The sequence below is a fragment of the Chinchilla lanigera genome, unplaced genomic scaffold (genome assembly GCF_000276665.1).
Source record: "Chinchilla lanigera isolate Chin_1 unplaced genomic scaffold, ChiLan1.0 scaffold00013, whole genome shotgun sequence".
Lineage (NCBI taxonomy): Eukaryota > Metazoa > Chordata > Mammalia > Rodentia > Chinchillidae > Chinchilla > Chinchilla lanigera.
The window spans coordinates 6463325-6480340 of NW_004955414.1; the positions used below are offsets into that span (position 1 = coordinate 6463325).

The 17016-nt window shown below is 39.6% G+C and overlaps 1 protein-coding gene across 5 annotated transcripts in view; it reads left to right on the forward strand.

Moving 5' to 3' along the window:
* Positions 1-17016, forward strand: part of Me3 (malic enzyme 3, NADP(+)-dependent, mitochondrial) — a 220084-nt gene that overhangs the window by 127914 nt on the left and 75154 nt on the right. The gene's annotated exons all lie outside the window — the stretch shown is intronic.

Genomic DNA, 17016 nt, shown 5'->3' on the forward strand with positions numbered 1-17016 from the left:
AGTTCAAGTCCAATATTTCTTTATTAATATCCTGTCTGGATGATTTATCTATTGTCACATATGGAGTATTGAAGTCCTCCACTATAGCTGTATTATTCTCCTACTATTTGCTTTGTGTATTTAAGTGCTTCAAAGCTGAGTGCATGTATATTTACAATTGTTATGTCCTCTTGATGAACTGACTTCTTTATCATTACATAATGGCCTTATTCCTTTTTTATCATTGTGGCCTTAACGTCTGTTTTGTCTGATTTAAGGCTAACTAACCCTCTTCACTTTTGGTTTCTCATGGTATATTATTTTCTAGTACTTCTCTTTCAGTCTGTATCCCTAAAGGTAAAATGAGTCTCTTATTGCTGGGGTTTGGCTTTTGATCCATTCAGCCACATGGGGCCATTTTATGAGAGAATTTAGTCCATTTATATTCAAGTTAATTATTGATGGATAAGGACTTAACTATTGCCATTTAAAATTTTTTTATACTAGCTTTGTAGGTATTTTTCATTCCTTTCTTCCTCTCTTGGTAGTTTCCTTTGCAATTTGGTGATTTTGTGTAGCGGTATATTTGAATCTTTTTTTCAAAGAATTGGATTCTTGGAATCCAAACATGGCAGGCATTATGCTCACTGTTTTCCTTAAATTCTCTTTTACTTTTCACATACAATTTTACCAGAAATGTTTTATTGCTACTGTTTTACAGATGAGGAAACTGAAGCTCAAAGGTAGTGACTTACTGAAGTCACTCAATTACTTCCAAAAAATCTGGAATTTAGGTCTAAGTTTGTCTGGCTTTCTGCTTCATAACAATGTTGATGTCTCACAAATTGTAGTGGGTCCAGGTGGGGCTTAACTCCTGACCAGAGATTCACATATCTTTTTCCAGTCATTTCAAAGAAAATACTTTTGGAGGGCTTGAAAATTCTTGATCTGAGTATTTTAAGGTATTTCCCTGTGAAGAGATTTGTAGTTTGGAGGCTAAACTTAGTTAAAACAACTAATTAGGTCAAATGTGTTCTTCTTCCTCTCTTCCTGTTTAATTGCGTTTGATAAGTGACCTTTTCAGGCACTTAGTTCCAGGGACTTAGCTGTCTCCTACATTTGCTTCCACTGATCAGGATCCCTGAGATTTTAATATATGTTTTCCCAGTGAACTTTTGTCCCCTTTGAAACTGCATCCTGTTCTCTCTTATTAAATTCCAGCTTTCATGACTAATATGCAATGATAGCTCCAGAAGTGTTTTTATGATAAATTAAAACAGGCAGGGTCTTCCGCTTACAAATTGATTCAAAGTAGGACTCAGATGCCTGCTCATAGAATTGTCTCATAAATGCTGACTTATAGTGGATTTGAGCTTTTACAATTTCAGGTTGGGCTTGGTTTAGGGGCCTATTGTTTCAGTGTCTCCATAGCTTTCTGAGCTCCTGACCTAGTTCTTAAATGGAAACTACAAAAATTTATGACTCAGTGGGAAAAAAGTATGTGCGTACTTCTCAAACCTGCTTTGGAAAAACAAGCAGATAGGATGTTTTTCTCTTTATCTTGAACATATGTGTAAACAAGTACTCATTCACTGTGCCTCTGAGACAGGGGGGCAGCAATTTCAGAATCTCAGGTTGATGATTATTTGCTTTGGATATCAAAAGCTTGAGACAGAACAAAGACACGTTCCAAAAACCCTGATTACCAGATTAACCAGAGGCTTTCTAGGTGGCAGGAAAGTGTTTGTTTTATAAAGTGGAGGCATGTGTGGGTCTTTGCCATGTAAAAGCCATGAAAGAAAATAAAGAGTGTTAAGTGTGACTTTTCAGGGAAAAGGGGCCTGAACCTCTGTGATTATTATTTCTAGAGAAGTAAATATTTCAGTAGAAAAAGTAACTCCTTGTATCATGTCTCTCTCTGAGTTTCTTGGCATAACTTAATAGTTCAAGTAACAGCTGAAACTACATTAACCTTCTCTCTTCTAATTGAAAGCATCTGTGAGTTGCAGAATTTGAATTTTCAGATTCCAAAGTGATTTTCTATTTGTAGTGGAGTGTCAATTTCAAATGAAATTCCCATCTATGGAGACTTTTTCTCTGCCTTGATTATATAATCACCAGTTAGCTGATGATATGATGAAGATACAGGGCACTCTTCACCAGCTTTTCTATGTGTTCATGCTTTTTAATAAAATCTCCATTTCTTTAGCTATGTGCATAGCTTATCAGAATCATTCTTGTTCAAGAACAGATGGAGAAATTCTTCCTATTCTTGGAATTTGACTCAGTAATTTTCTACTGCCAAAAACCATCTCATAATCAACAAAAAAGGTTACAGCAACACATTTGCAAATTCCAGTAGAGAAAAAAAGAGTTAAAACAATGAGAAACCTATTCTAGTTTTCCTCTGTTAATAGAAACCTGGCTTCTAAAGGGCTTAGTGTTTTACAAGTACCTCCTGAAACATCAACCAGCGAGACAGGAGGGCATAATGGCCTCTTACCTGCTTTCTGTTACTGCTTTAGATACTTCTTACTTCAGCAGTCTTATCTCATCTCCCTGAGCATCACTACTCTCAAATGCAAATGGGGAAAACAGTCCTTGCCTCCCCAACTCGTGGCAGTGCGTATACTATGTAGCATTTGTATAATGTTCCCGATGGAAACTAAATAAATGTTGGCTTTTTCTATTTTATTTTGTTTGAGCCCCATGCATGTTAGGCAGGTGATCTACCACTGAGCTACACACCTAGCCCCGGTTGATTTTATTTTTCCTTAGTTTTTACATTTGACAACTAAGATAATAATGATATTACTTACCTGAGGCTAAAGATTAGATCACCAAGGGGCCAACACCAAACTTAAGGTTTGCTTGCACAACACTTTTAAGGCTACATCCCTTGTCTGTGTTCAAAACTAACTGCAAAGTTTGGCAAACAGTGCATTGTAGACATACTAAAAATGTATGGAGAGCAAAATACTTCGAATGGCCTTGCATATGTCTTGTGTTATTACTAGGATTTCATAACTACACAAAGAAGGGATTCAAACAATGCAACCAAAAGAATGAGGTTGACTTTGCATAGTTAGCACCCAATAAATATTTTAGTATTGAACTTCATGCACTAGATCTGCAAATCAGCAAATTTCTGAGAGTGAAGAGGAGAACAAATAATAATTGCATCAAGACACAGGGAAACCAGAATATGTAGTTGCCCTATCTGTGAACCATGGTATGAAATTCTGTTTCTGGAGGAGAGCTGATATTCATTCCTTTAGCAAATATTTCCAAAGTTTCAACTCAAAGAGGCTGCTCTGTGACTGACATTGTGCATGTACACATATGTGCTCACACGGATTTAAGTGAGATGGAGCTAATGATTGTGGCTCCATTTTAGTACTGAGCAACTGCAACTGAGACTCTCAGTTAGAGAAGGCTCCACAGTGAATAAGGGTTGGATCTAGGATTTGAACCAAGGTCTGTCTACTTCTGAGTATGGATTCTTGCAATGATTCTGTGAATATCTGCAAGCCTTTCTAGGTAATAATCATAGAATTGTAGAGTATTGGAAGTGATCTGATTAAACTCTTTCATTTTCCAAAAGGGGAAATGAGTTCAGAGAGCTCTAGTAACCTTGTCAAATGCACATGGCCAGATATAGATATGGAAACCTTCTACTGCCCTGTCCTAACTGCTCCATTAAGGGAAGTAAAGGAATTAATCCTCTATCAAAATCTCTTCCCAAAGTAGGTATTATAATTATGGAACTGCATGAGGGAACCTAATGGAAGTGAAGGCAATGGTCCCTACCTTAATGATGTTTCAAGCCCACTTGGGAGGAAAACCATTATAGAGCAGCAGCGGGGAGGCAGAGGAAAGGGAAAGCCAAGAACTCTGGGCCTTATTCTGCCACTCACTCACTTTGATTTAGCCTTTCTAGGTCACTGATTTCGTGATTCTTCTCAGTCCTCCAGTGTCTCTTTTAGTCCAGCTGTACTGTAATTTTTCTAGTCTGCCTAAGTTGGAAAACCATTCTAGGCAAGAAACAAAGTCATAGTCCCATATGCCTATTGCCATGCCTGGCACAAACCAGAATCACGAAGCCTGTGCAGGGTCCAGGCAATTGTTAACCTAAAACATGTGAAATCTAGGAAACCCTGCCCATTCCAAGGTCCTTCCAGTGGCATCATGTGGACAGACAGCACTGTCCATACCTTTAAACCTCACTGTAAAGACATGGACACTTCATATTCACGATTATCTGGGAAGGTCAGAAGGAAAGGAACCCTCCATTGGGTGGGGAGAACGTATAATCTCACTCTCTTTGTAACATCCCACCTCAGAGGGAAACAAAGTAGAAACAGGACGGGCTACACAGGATTAGCTATGGTGATTCAGTGTGTATTACAGATCAAATGTTCCACAAGATGGAAAATAAAACCGAAAGGTATGAGTACCAGCCACTAACAATGCCTTGAGTTATCTATGGCTATCCAGTCTCCCACTTTAATCACACCACTCTGAGGACATTTTCACAGACCAGTACACAGTGTGCAATCTTTTAAATTCTCTGAAGGATGGGCAGAGACCTCGCTTCACTCACCTTGGGCTCTGCCTATCCAGGTACGTGCAAACAGAGCCCTGGAGGATTTCTTAGATCTACTTCTTGGGATTCTTAGACTTTCTGCCTCCTGCCCTGCTACTGACTTTGGGAGACTGCTGGACTTTTAAAAATAGCCTATGGCACAGGTTTTCAGAGGACAGGTTCCCTTCCTGCCAAAAATGTGTGGAATGGCACTTTCTTCAGCAACAGTAAGCCTTTGTTACAGAGCTGAAAGTGTGCTTCCCTCCTCCTGAGCCTGCTGCATGATTTGCCTAATGTCACTGACCCTGTTTTAATTAAGTCCTCCTTTTGTGTTGTACTGGTGCCAAGAAGCCTAAATGAATGTTGTCTATTTCAATGGGTCTGGGTTTTTTTTTTCCTCTTTTCTAATTCTATTTTAGGAAATTTCTGAGGGTCACTCTTCTGCAGACAGAGATAAGAGTTAAGTCTTTTTCTCAAGAAATAACATTCTCTTAAGTGAACATTATCTTTGTTTTTCTTTCTCTCTCATGTAACTGAATTCTAAAGTCCAGGAGAATTTTTTTTCTTTTTGGCTCCTGATGGAAACTGGAGATAGTGATGTAATTTACAGACTTTTGTTGGGTGGAGGAAATCGCCTGTACTTGCCCTTGTGAAATTCCAATAGACTTTGAAAGGCGCAGAGACAGAACCACGATGACCACTATCATGGCTGCCACACAAAAATTAGATACTTGGCATATTAATTTCCTCAGCTTGCTATAACAAATTACCACAAACTGGGTGGACTGAAGCAGCAGAAATGTACTCCATCAAAGGTCTACAGGCTAGAAATCTGAAGTCAAGGTCTCAGCAGGACCACACTTTCTCTGAAACCCACAGGGAAGAATCCTCCTCTGTCTCTTCTATCTCCCATTGTTTCCTGGTAATTCTTAGCATTCCTTGCCTTATAGAGCATCGCTCCAATCTCTGCCTCCGTCATCACAAGGTCATCTCCACATGTGTCATCATCCCCTTTCTCTTATAGGGACACAATCCTGTTGAATCAGGGCACCTTCTATTAACCTTGTGCTGACTTGATCACGGTGCAAAGACCTTAGTTCCAAATAACGTTGCAGGTACTTGGATTAGGATTTCAACATACTGCTTGGTGATGAGGGTTGGGGGTGGGGAGACACAATTCAAACAACTTAGTAAAAGCCCTCTGCTGTGCACCCTCACAGAAACATCTTAGAGTATGATTATATAATCAGTTTATAACTGTAACAATAAAGGCCCAGATCTGTCTCATGTTAGCATCATGCTAAACCACTAGCCACATCTATGGCAATACAGGTTTGCCTATGGCATGCCTGTTGTGTGCCTGGCCCAATGCTAGGCCCTGAGGTTACAGCAGTGAATAAGGCAGATGCTGGCATCCCTCCGAGAACATACAGTCTCAAGAGAGGAGATTTGTATTAGAGATACAATATTCTAACTATCTGTTACTAACTCCCAGTGTTATGCACCTTTCCCATGAAGAATTCTTTTTTTTGCTATCATTACCAGAGGCTTTTTGAAGGAATAATGGAAAGTGAGATTTAAAAAAAACAAGGAGTGAGCAGTCCCTCAAAAAGAGTGGCCCTCACTTCTGCTTTACCCAGAACACCAATATTTTGTTTTATATATTGAACATCTCTGAAAGATTCTCTTGAACAAATATACGATGGCTAGGTGATGCTGGGGAACAAACAAATCTAAACCCTCAATACTTAAAACAGTAGTTACCTTGTGTTTCTGCACACTCATATGTGCACATGTATGAACATACACCATCACCACCACCACACAACCACCACAAACAGCACCAGCACCAACACCAATTTGGGGGTCGCGCTATGTCACCCTCACTCTAGGACTGGGCTAATGAAGTATCCTTATCTGGAACTGTACAGATGGCTGTGGCAAAGGAAAAAAAAGAAGACAGTAAATCACACACTAAACCCTTCCATCTAGAAGTGTTGTGTCCACTCACATCTTGTTAGTCAAGCAGGTAACCAGGCTGTGCTTCATTTCAGCAAATCATGCACGTGCCCCCATCTTGTCCCTGGAAGAAAGAGAGAGCATGCAGTGTATTCAGGGAACAGAACTAATTGCCTCCACACATGGGTAGAAAAGAAAGTTTCAGCCTTGTTCCAGGATAAGCAGCCCACAACAGATAGGCCTTTCAGGCCATGCAGATTAAGTATGTGAAGGAATAGAGTAGGTGTTCAGTGCAAGTTGTGTCAAGCATGAATCTGTTCCCTCACCTCTCTGTATGTGTACCCAGGAGCCAGGCCCCTTCCTGGCTATTCCTTCTTAGCTTTGGTCCCTGGCACATCATGATCACATACCGACTGAGACAGGCCCTGTGTTGTTTCTAGGAAATGAAGAAAGAAAGTCCAAACTTGGGAAAAGAATGACTCAAGTGCTAAAACTTAGGTCTGAAACATCCCTCAAAAGCTCATGTGTTAACAGGTTGGTCCCTGCCTTTGGTGCTATTGAGAGATACTGGACCATTTAGCAAGTGAAGGGTACAGGGAGGAAGTGAGGTCATTGGATGTGTGCCCTTGAGGAGATACTGGGACCCTACCCCTTCCTCTACCTCCTTTTGCCTTCTAGTTGCCATAAGGTAAAGACGTTTTTGGCCACATGTCTGCCAGGATGTACCATGCTGCCACAGGCACAAAAGCACCAAGCCAACCAGCAATATGAACCATGAACCAAAATAAACCTCCCCTCTTTATGTTTATCTCAAGTATTTTTTCTCAGTGACAGGAAGAAGAGTAGTACATCAGGGGGATGGTGATATACGTTCCTAGGCAATTCCTTGCAACTTCCCTTCCAACAGCAACCTCCCAAGAACACATACAATAAAAATTTGGGTCTAGATATTTTATTTACTTACAACTTTTCAGGGACATGTTGTATTTCTCCCCTTGAGTTCTAAAATGTTTTCTCTTAGGTAAACAGGAAGAACTTACTCATCAATAGCTAAAATTACTGTTGTTTTTGTCCTCTTCCTGTTAGTGGCTATTAACAGCCAGATTCCCAGATGCTCAGCTGGGCAGCCCCAGGAGTGAAGAGAGACATTCTGTCCTAATTACGCAGAGCAGCCCTTGGCCTTCATGAGTGCTGAGGTTGCATTAGCTCAGTGCAGGACGTTCAGCACCTTGGGATCCTGAGGTAACCTATATATATAATTCACTCCAAAGCTGGAAATGCCTCTGTGCTTCGAAGCCAGGCTGGACTTCCTGGAGTTTCCCACCTTCCTGACTCCAGCAAGCTAGTAACATCACACTGGAAATGCATCACATGTCTATAATAGGCATTGCTTCCCAGCATCATTCATTCCTAAGATTTTGGCTTATTCTCAAAGAGGAGATTGAAACAGACCCAACTGTGGAACATGCAGAACTTTTTGGCACTTAATCACTACCCCAAACACCTGGACAGGGCTGCCACGAAACCAGAGCAGTGTGTTCTTAGGGACTCTCAAATTAGCACCCTTCTCAGTCCTCCCCTATTGGACAAGGTCAGGCAAATGATAGGGTTCACATGTCCATAGGGCTTTTTAGTGTGCAAACTGCTTCATTTGATTTTCACAGGCAGTCTGCAGTGGAGAAGCTCTAGTCCCCATATTACTGGCCAGAAAACTAAGGCACAGAGAGGTGAAGTGACTTCCTCCTAATCCCACACACTTCTGGGATCCAAAAGGTTCATATTTGAGTCTCACTTTCATCTTCATTTTGCTACCTCTTAATCTCATCTGTAGAATAACTGTGATCCTGCCTGACCGTGATGCTTGAGCACTGGGATAACAGGAAGAGCCTGCCAGGGTCCCAGAACAAGGATACTCTAAAAAGCATAATGAGTGAATTAATTAATGTTCTCCTTTTGTGACTTGTATTTTCTTCCAAGCTGCCCTGGATCTCATTTTCACTGAATATTAGCTCTTCGGGGAAGGATTGTGCAGTACATATACTAAAATTCAAGGGAAGATGGAAAATCTTTAGTCTCAACTGCACATCATTGCAGACCATTTTATTTTATCCCCCCATTCAGTGATCCATGTAATGAAAGATTTTCTACCTGTCATGCTTTATGACCACCTTCCTCTTTTACCAGTAACAACAACATCATGGCGCCTGACACACATACACATATTGGCACAGTATCATTCTAATTAAAATACTAATTTATAATTAAATACTATCATTTACAGAGCACTTATTAGGAGTCAGTGCCTCACTGAACACTTTGCTAGGATTCGAACCCAAGCAATTTGACCCCTGAGCCTACACTATTAAATACTACACAATTTAAGAGCTACCATTTGCTGAGTTTCTTCCATGTGCCAGCAGATACAGTAATATACTCTTAAAATACTCAGTCTTATTTAACTGTTCTACCCAAAGGTCAGAAGCAGATGGTGCCATTTTGTCTGTTTTATAGAAGTACTGAAGCTAAAGGACAGTAACCTGCATAGCCACGTAACTAGGATGTGGCAGAACCAACTTTGAGTTCAGGTGCTCTGGTTGTTGAGCATTTAAGCCCTCATGTATGCTGCCTTCTCTCTGATATTCCTCTAAACTTCACTTGAGTAACTTGCAGCCTCAGATGCCTTGTCAGTGCTTTGTACTATTGAAAATCTCTTGAAAATCCCACTTCCAACCTCAGGGATTCCAGTGTGTTCAAAGTCTCAGGATGGAACTAAGCAGGGTGAGGAAGGACACACCCACCCCCAGAAATGTAGGTATCCTTTCAGAACCCACTGAAAAGGAATGCAAAGGGATTAGCACGTGCATTCTGCAGTTGATGAAATCTCATGAGAACACAAAGGACTACCGTATCACCAGTTACTGCTGGAGAAAATGGCATTGAGTTACTAAAACTGAAAAGCAGCTGTTGAGCATTTTTCAGCAGAGGTTTTCTTCCCTGGGGATATCTTCTTTCTGAGCTAGTAGTGTAGATGCAGTTTCTCCAGGAATTAGATGGATGAGGGAGAGATGTCCTTCTAGAATCCTTTGGGACCTACAATTTATTTTGTTTATCATCATGATCCCCCACGCTTCCCCTACATCAAAGACAAGTATGTCACTAGTGGTTCCATTTCTATTGGGCACATTTCACTCTGCACCTCTACCTGTCAGGAAATAGAGCCCCAGACAACAGAAATTCTGTGTCAGTGGAAACAGCCATGGACTCTAGATCCTAGTTCAAGCAGGTTCTGCTGCTAATGAGCCATGTGATCTTGGACAAGTCACTTCATCTTACTGTACTTCACTGTTCTCATTTATAGAGAAGTCTTTCCATCACACAGCTCAAAATCTTCACCCTATGCAATCTTTTGAGATCATTTTAGCTGTGGCTTAGATGCTGTTAGAGAAACATTTTAAAAAGTTATTTGTTGTTGTTGTTGTTTCATTTTGTTTAGCTTTTTTTTTTTTGACAGGATCTCATTATGTAGTTCAGGATAGCCTTGAACTCACTGTGTAGCCCAGGCTGCCCTGGAACTCATAGCAATCTTCTTGCCTCAGCTTTCTGAGTGCTGGAATTACAAGCAGGCACCACTACACCCATCTAAAAAGGTTTTAATACATTTCAAAAAGGTGATATTTTTGCAGCATGATTTCTATGAAGCATGAACCTATACATTAAAAAGTTCTTCTGAAATTTTAGTAGCTCAAGTTTAAATGTAAAATGTTCAAATGTCTCTCCTCCCTTACCATCTTGTCTTCAACAAAGCAGGCTTATCTTAATGTACCAGATAATATCATTGATCATACTTTTCCTATGTTTACAATTAACCACACAAGAGTTTTGCTAAGATCTAAGATAGTGCGTGCATCTTATCTCTGAAAAGATGAGCTACTTTTCTAAACATCTTGCTGAGCCTCTATCTGGCTCAGGGGTTAAAGAATATCTTGAGAACTGAGTTGTTTGGGTGGAAGACATTTCCAGAACAGAGTCATGTTAAGAGCATCAAGAGGCCAGGAATGAGTCATAGAATTGTGACTTCCTCAAGGCTGTTCAGTGAGTCAGCAGTGAGCCTGGGTCTGGAACATGGTTCTTCTAATTTGAAAGAATTGGCCTCTTTATTGGTGTAGGAGAGGAAAACTAACTTTTCCCTACTTTTCATAGTTCTTCATCAGGATGAACCCCTGTAACCAAAGACAGATTAACAGAAAACAGGCAGAAACTTAATAATACACCTCATGTACACATGGGAGAAGCCCAGAAAATGATTAATTCTCAAAGAGATGGCCTGGAGTTCAAGATTAAATGCCATCTTCCATTAAAACCAAGAAAGGAGAGGTTTGGGAAACCAATCATGGGGATGTGGCCAGGAAAATCACAGTAAACAAGGGTAAGGATTATTCCACACATGTCAGTTGATGCCTTCTTTATTCATAAGAGCTTTGAGTCACTTAGAATCCTCTTCTTTACACAGAGGCAGAGACACTCCTGAAAATGGTGATTTCCTTTATAGATGTTTCTCTTACAGGGGAGTAACTGCTGCTCCTATATCTATGTTTCTCAAAATAATCTTTAGGCAATAGTAACATATTTTGAGGTGGCATAGTATGAATTTCTACAGTCATATTTTGGAGTGGCACATTTTTGGTCTCTTGCATTTGCATTATTTTTTATTTTGATTAATTTTTTGGTACATTTTGAATATACATAATGGTCACATTCATTAGAGGGAGTTTGTACCTGTACATGATATATCTTGATCCTTCTTTTTTCCCCAGTTCCCTCTCCTCCCTTCAACCCCACTTTCCCTCCTTATTTACCAAAGCTTTCTTTCCACTTCCTTCCTTCTATTCTCTTTTTTTCTTTTCCCTTCCTTCCTTTCCCCCTCCCCATCCTTTGTTCCCCTTCCATTTAAATATTTTCTTCCTATTTCCCAGTATCTATTATACATTTGGTCCTTATTTACTCTTTTAGTTTCTCACACTAGAGAAACAATGTGATATTTAAACATGTATGTCCAATTTATTTCACTTAAAAGTATGGACTCTATTTTTTCTTTTCCCTTACTTCCCTTCCCCCACCCTAGGTTCCCTTCTTTTGAACAAATTCTTCTTATTTCACAATATCTTTTATACACATTGGTCCTTATTTACATATTTGGTATTTCACACCAGAGAAATAATGTGATATTTACATGTGTGTTCAATTTATTTCACTTAAGAGTATGGTCTTGAGGCACACCCATTTACTTAGAAATGTCTCAAGTTTATCCTTCATTATGGCCGAGAAGTACTTCATTGTATAAAAAATTTCTTTTATCCATTCCTCAGTTGACGGACATTTGGGTTGTTTCCAACATTTAGCTATGACAAACTATGCTCCTATAAACATGGGGCATATATAGCTGTGATGTGATGTTTTCAACTCTTCCTGGAAGATGCCCAGAAGGGGAATAGCTGGGTCAGATGGAACCTATAGTCCTCATTTTTTGAGGAATCTCCACACTGACTTCCACAGTGGTTGCATGTGTCTACACTCCCAGATGAGTGTAAGAAGGAGAGGGCTCCGTTTTCCCCACAGCCTCTCCAGCATTTCTTATTGGTTGATTTCTTGATGATAGCCATTCTTTCTGGGGTGAGATGGAATCTTAGTGTTGTCTTAATTTGAATTCCTCAAATGACCAGTGCTGTTGAACACTTTTCATATATTTATTTGGTATTTCTACTTCTTCATCTGAGAAATGCCTATTCATTTCAGTTGCCCATTTTTGGATTGGGCCTTTAAATTGGGGAGGTCTGGTTTTTTGAGTTTTCAGTATTCTAGATAGTAACCCTTTGTCTGAGGGAAAAACTGGCTAAAAATTTTTTCCCACTCTATGGGTTGTCTTTTCACTCTGTTGGTGATTTCTTTTGCTGCAAACTCTTTTTAAAAGCATAAGATCCCAGCCACTGATTTTCTGTAGTATTTCCTGTGTGATCAAGGTTTTGTTCATGAACTCTTTGCCTATACCTATGTCTTCAAGAGTTCTACCTTTTCTCTCTCCCAGCAGATTTAGTGCTTCTGTTTTAATATTTAGATCTTTGATCCTTTTTGATTTTAGTTTAGTGCATGGTGACACACATGGGTCTAGCATTATTGTCTCATGTGACTGTTCTCTGGATAACCCAGGCAGAGAGTCAATTGCTTAATGCATATCAAAGGGGCTGCTACCTGTGAGAGAAAAAAAGACTTGTTAAGAAACATACCTCTAACAAAACCAAGACCTCTCCAGGTGTGCCTCACAGTGGCAGCTGTTTAGGAGGTTAAAAAAAAAAAAAAAAAGACCTGGCTTTTTAAAACCTTCTGGTTTTATAAGTTAAGTTTATACTTCTACTGACACCAAGGCAACTAACTCTACTTAAACTTCAGAAAAACTATATGTCACTGCTTTTTTCATCTAGAGCAGTGCTTGAAGTTCATCATTACCCACCAGGTATGATTTTCCAAACTTAAACCCCAAAGAAATGATCTTTAGAAGCAACTTCCAAGAAGCTAATCTAATGGTTATCTTTTATCTAAACTGATACAGACAAAAACCCTACAATTATTGCAAAACAGCATGGCAAATGCCTGTGAAGTGTGGTGGGTGGGTCTTTTCCTTACCTATTTTAGATTCTGTATATAGGATCTCATAAAATAGACTGACCTAAGTCTATTAACAAGAGATTAACAAGATTAACAAGAGAAGAACAAGCCAGGCATGGTAGAACACCCTGGGAGGCTGAGGTAGGAATGGCAAGTTCAAGCCCAACCTAGGCTCAAAGACTCAGTGAGGCTTTGTTTCAAAAGAAGGAAAAGGAAAGAAAAGAAAAGGAAAGAAAAGAAAAGGAAAGGAAAGAAAAGGAAAGAAAAGGAAAGGAAAGGAAAGGGAAGGGAAGGGAAGGGAAGAAGAAAAGAAAAGAGAAAAGAAAAGAAAAGAAAAAAGAAGAGAAAGAAAAGAAAAGAAAAGAAAGAAAAGAAAAAAAGAAAACAAAAGAAAAAAAGAAAAGAGAAAAGAAAAGAAAAGGAGCCTGGGGATGCAGTTCAATGAAGGCCTACACCACAGAGAAAGGAGGGAAGGAGTCATTAAAGCTTGGTCATTAATTACACTGCAAAAAGGGTTTGGGGCTTCTGAGGGGAGGCATTATGAGGAGGTATCCAGGAAAATTATGCTAAACAGGAGTTACTTAATAAGTTTTATTTTGCAGAATTAAGTCCATGCCTTTTCTACTGACAGAGTTATTAAGAAACATAAGAGGGAGACATCTAAACAAGTGGATATTTTTTATATAAATGTAAATTTCCTTTACAAAAGGAACATTTTTACCCAATTTTCAAAGCTTTTTCTGAATCTGCTGATTATCAACAACCTTTAACTCAAAGTAACCTTGAGGCCCAAGAGACATATTTTGGGGTGGGCATTTCATCTAAAATTTGTGCCCAAATCTTATTAGTAAATTAATTCAAATACCTAGACTTCTTCAATGTGATGAATACAACCCTGCACCCCTGAATCTTAAATGTTTTCCTTTCCCCTGGCCCATCCACCATCTTCTATGTGCTCATTTCTCTGCTCTAAGCCACAAAGGCAGCTCTGTCTGGTATTACCCACACACTCAGCATTGCTCACATGATCCTCTGGGTAGCATGTAGCATGGCAAACAGACAAATCACCTGTGCTCCAGCTCTCATCATAATTTATTCAATAATTTTCATCTTTATTCATCAACTGTCATCATCATTATGCATTTATTCATTTCTCCAGTTGAATTTATTAATTTATTAAAAAAATATGTATTTAGTATCTAATATGGCTGAAGTCTGAGAATACAATGGTGAGCTATACCAAAAATAGATGTACACCTTTCCCTTGTGAAGCTTATAGTCACATGGAAGGGGACAATTCACTGAGTAGCCACACAAATAAATGTGACAATTTTGTGTCTGTGGGGATGAGATTCTTGAAGCTTCTACTTTTACTGAAAATTATCCAAAGAATGAGTAGGAATTTATTGAATGAAGAGTGAGGAGAGGCAGAGTGTAGCAAGCAGAAGGCACAGTATGTAAGTTGGCCTCAAGGTAAGAAGAGCATCATGACACATAGACTGGAAAGAAAGCCAGTATAGCTGACGCCTGGAGAATAAGAGGAATGAGTCTTTGTTTTGTCTTGTCTTTGAGTCACAGTGGTAGATAATTAGATCATAAACTTGGTTTTAGACATGTTAAGTTGGAAGTGTTCTGCATACATGTCAGACAGTTAAATATAGAGCACTAGAGCAATGACTCTAAAACCAAGGATGATTCCTCCCACTCCAGCGTATATTTGCCAATATATGGAGACATTTTTGTTATCACAATGGAGCATGGAATTGTTACGACTTGTGTCTAGATGTCCCCCCAAAACCTCATGCAGTCATAGGCAGGGCTTCCTCAGAGGTGGCTGGGTCTAGAGTATGTGATGCTGGGCTTGATTCATGGTTCACTGCTAGGATGAAGGGCACTAGGATCAAGGGTGTGTGTGCTACCTGATAGCCTAGATAAGATGTGAGGAGTAGAAAGAGCTGTGGTCATCCCATGTTGCTTTTGCTATCTTCCACTTGCCATGAACTGTTTCTATTCTTTAATGCCTGTCTGACATGCCACCCTGCCTTGAATCCAGCCAATTATGGACTAAAACCTCTATAAACTGTGAACTAAGTAAACCTTTCCTCTCTTAACTTGTATGTCTTGGGTATTTGTCTCAGCTATGAGAGAAAAGTAACAAAAACAGGGGTGCTACTAGTATCTAGTGGGTAAAGCCAGGGATGATGCTAAACACCCTACAACGCAAGGACAACCCCACAGCAAGAATTACTTAACCTAAATTGCCAATAGTGCCAAAGATGAGAAACTGTAGTTCTCAGATATTTGAGAGTCATTGGCCAAATGCCTTGGGCGTTGATGAGATCATATAGAGAAAAACATGAGAGTAGTAAGGACAGTGTGATAGTATAAGTTCTTGAGAAAGTTTATCACATGACTTAATGAAAGTAGAGTCCAACTTAGGGTGGAGACCTGAAAAAAAGTGCTAGATGCTACTGAAAAGCCAAAGGACATGAGGCTGAAAAGTGTCCATTGCACTTAGGGATGTTGATATAAAATAATGCTGCTTTAAAGGCAATAAGAAAATTGTTTATTCTGAGCCAAAAATGAGCGGCCATGGCCCGAAGACACAAATTCAAGTTGTCTTGAATATGTGGAAAGACTTACATGAACTTTTATAGTCACAGAACAAAAGAAAGTCATAAGTCAGCGTATTTACCAATTACATTGGTGGGAGCATTAGGTAGGCAGGGTACAGCAAGGCAGAGAAATGTCTTCTGTAGGATTCAGATGTTATCTTATAGCATGCATAGTGTCAGGGGTGATAGAGGATAGAGATCTCTCAAGCTTAGCTGTACATTCCAAAAGTTCTAGCCAGAAGTCACAGGGATGTTAGGGCAGAGGTTAATAGTAAATGACTATTAAAAGACACAAAAGAAAGGCCAAGATAAAAGTGCAACATTCCATCTCTCCACAATCATAATGTTCTAGTTAGCCAAGGTTAAACAGTTTGCAGGCTCTTGAATATGGATGTGACTTCTTCAGAGAACTGTAGTTCACAGGGCTGTGAAGGCCATTGTCACTTCGGTAGCATGTTATTAAGAAAAGACATATTGCATTGGGTCAAGGACCAAGGGGAAGATGAAAAATGAAGGCAGCTAACATAAGCAACGCCTTTAAGAAGCTTGGCAGTACAAGAATAGTCCTGCCAAGAAAAGTGGGGATTAAAAATAGTGGGCATTTTTATGTTGGAAGCTTAGAAATACAAAGTTGAGCAGATCATTATAATGGACATTTATGTACCTTGAATTCTGTGGCTCTAGCTTCTGTTTTATTTGTTTCTACAAAGTATTTTTTAATCTAGGAGAATTAACTCGAATCCAGTTGCAAACTCCGTGTCTTCTAATCAGCAATAGCTGAGATGTCTGGTCAATTCTTTCAAGTTCCAGCAGCTTTTTGGCCACTCCCCCTGTGCATGCATAGTTAGTGGCCAGCCAATGGGTTTGGGCAAATTTTACTCCTACCTTTGGGAATTTGTCACCTCTGCAGTTGTTCCACCTTCAGAGTTCCCCCCTTCACTTTCCAGCTGCTCTGCCACCCCTAGTTCTGTTCCCTGACACCTCAAGGTACTAAGACTTTGGCTCTCTGCTACCCCAGATTGATTGCAAATTGGTGACCTCAGACAAAAAACTGAAAATCTCAAGAAATGTGACTCCTGCTTTCCCAGGTAGATTCCCTTCTAGTTTCTGCCAACCTTAAGCCAAATACCATGGCCATAAATAAATACACCTTTTATAACAATAATATAAATTGTTTAGATATAAATACTTTTATAATTGGTATCTGCAGAAAGGTTA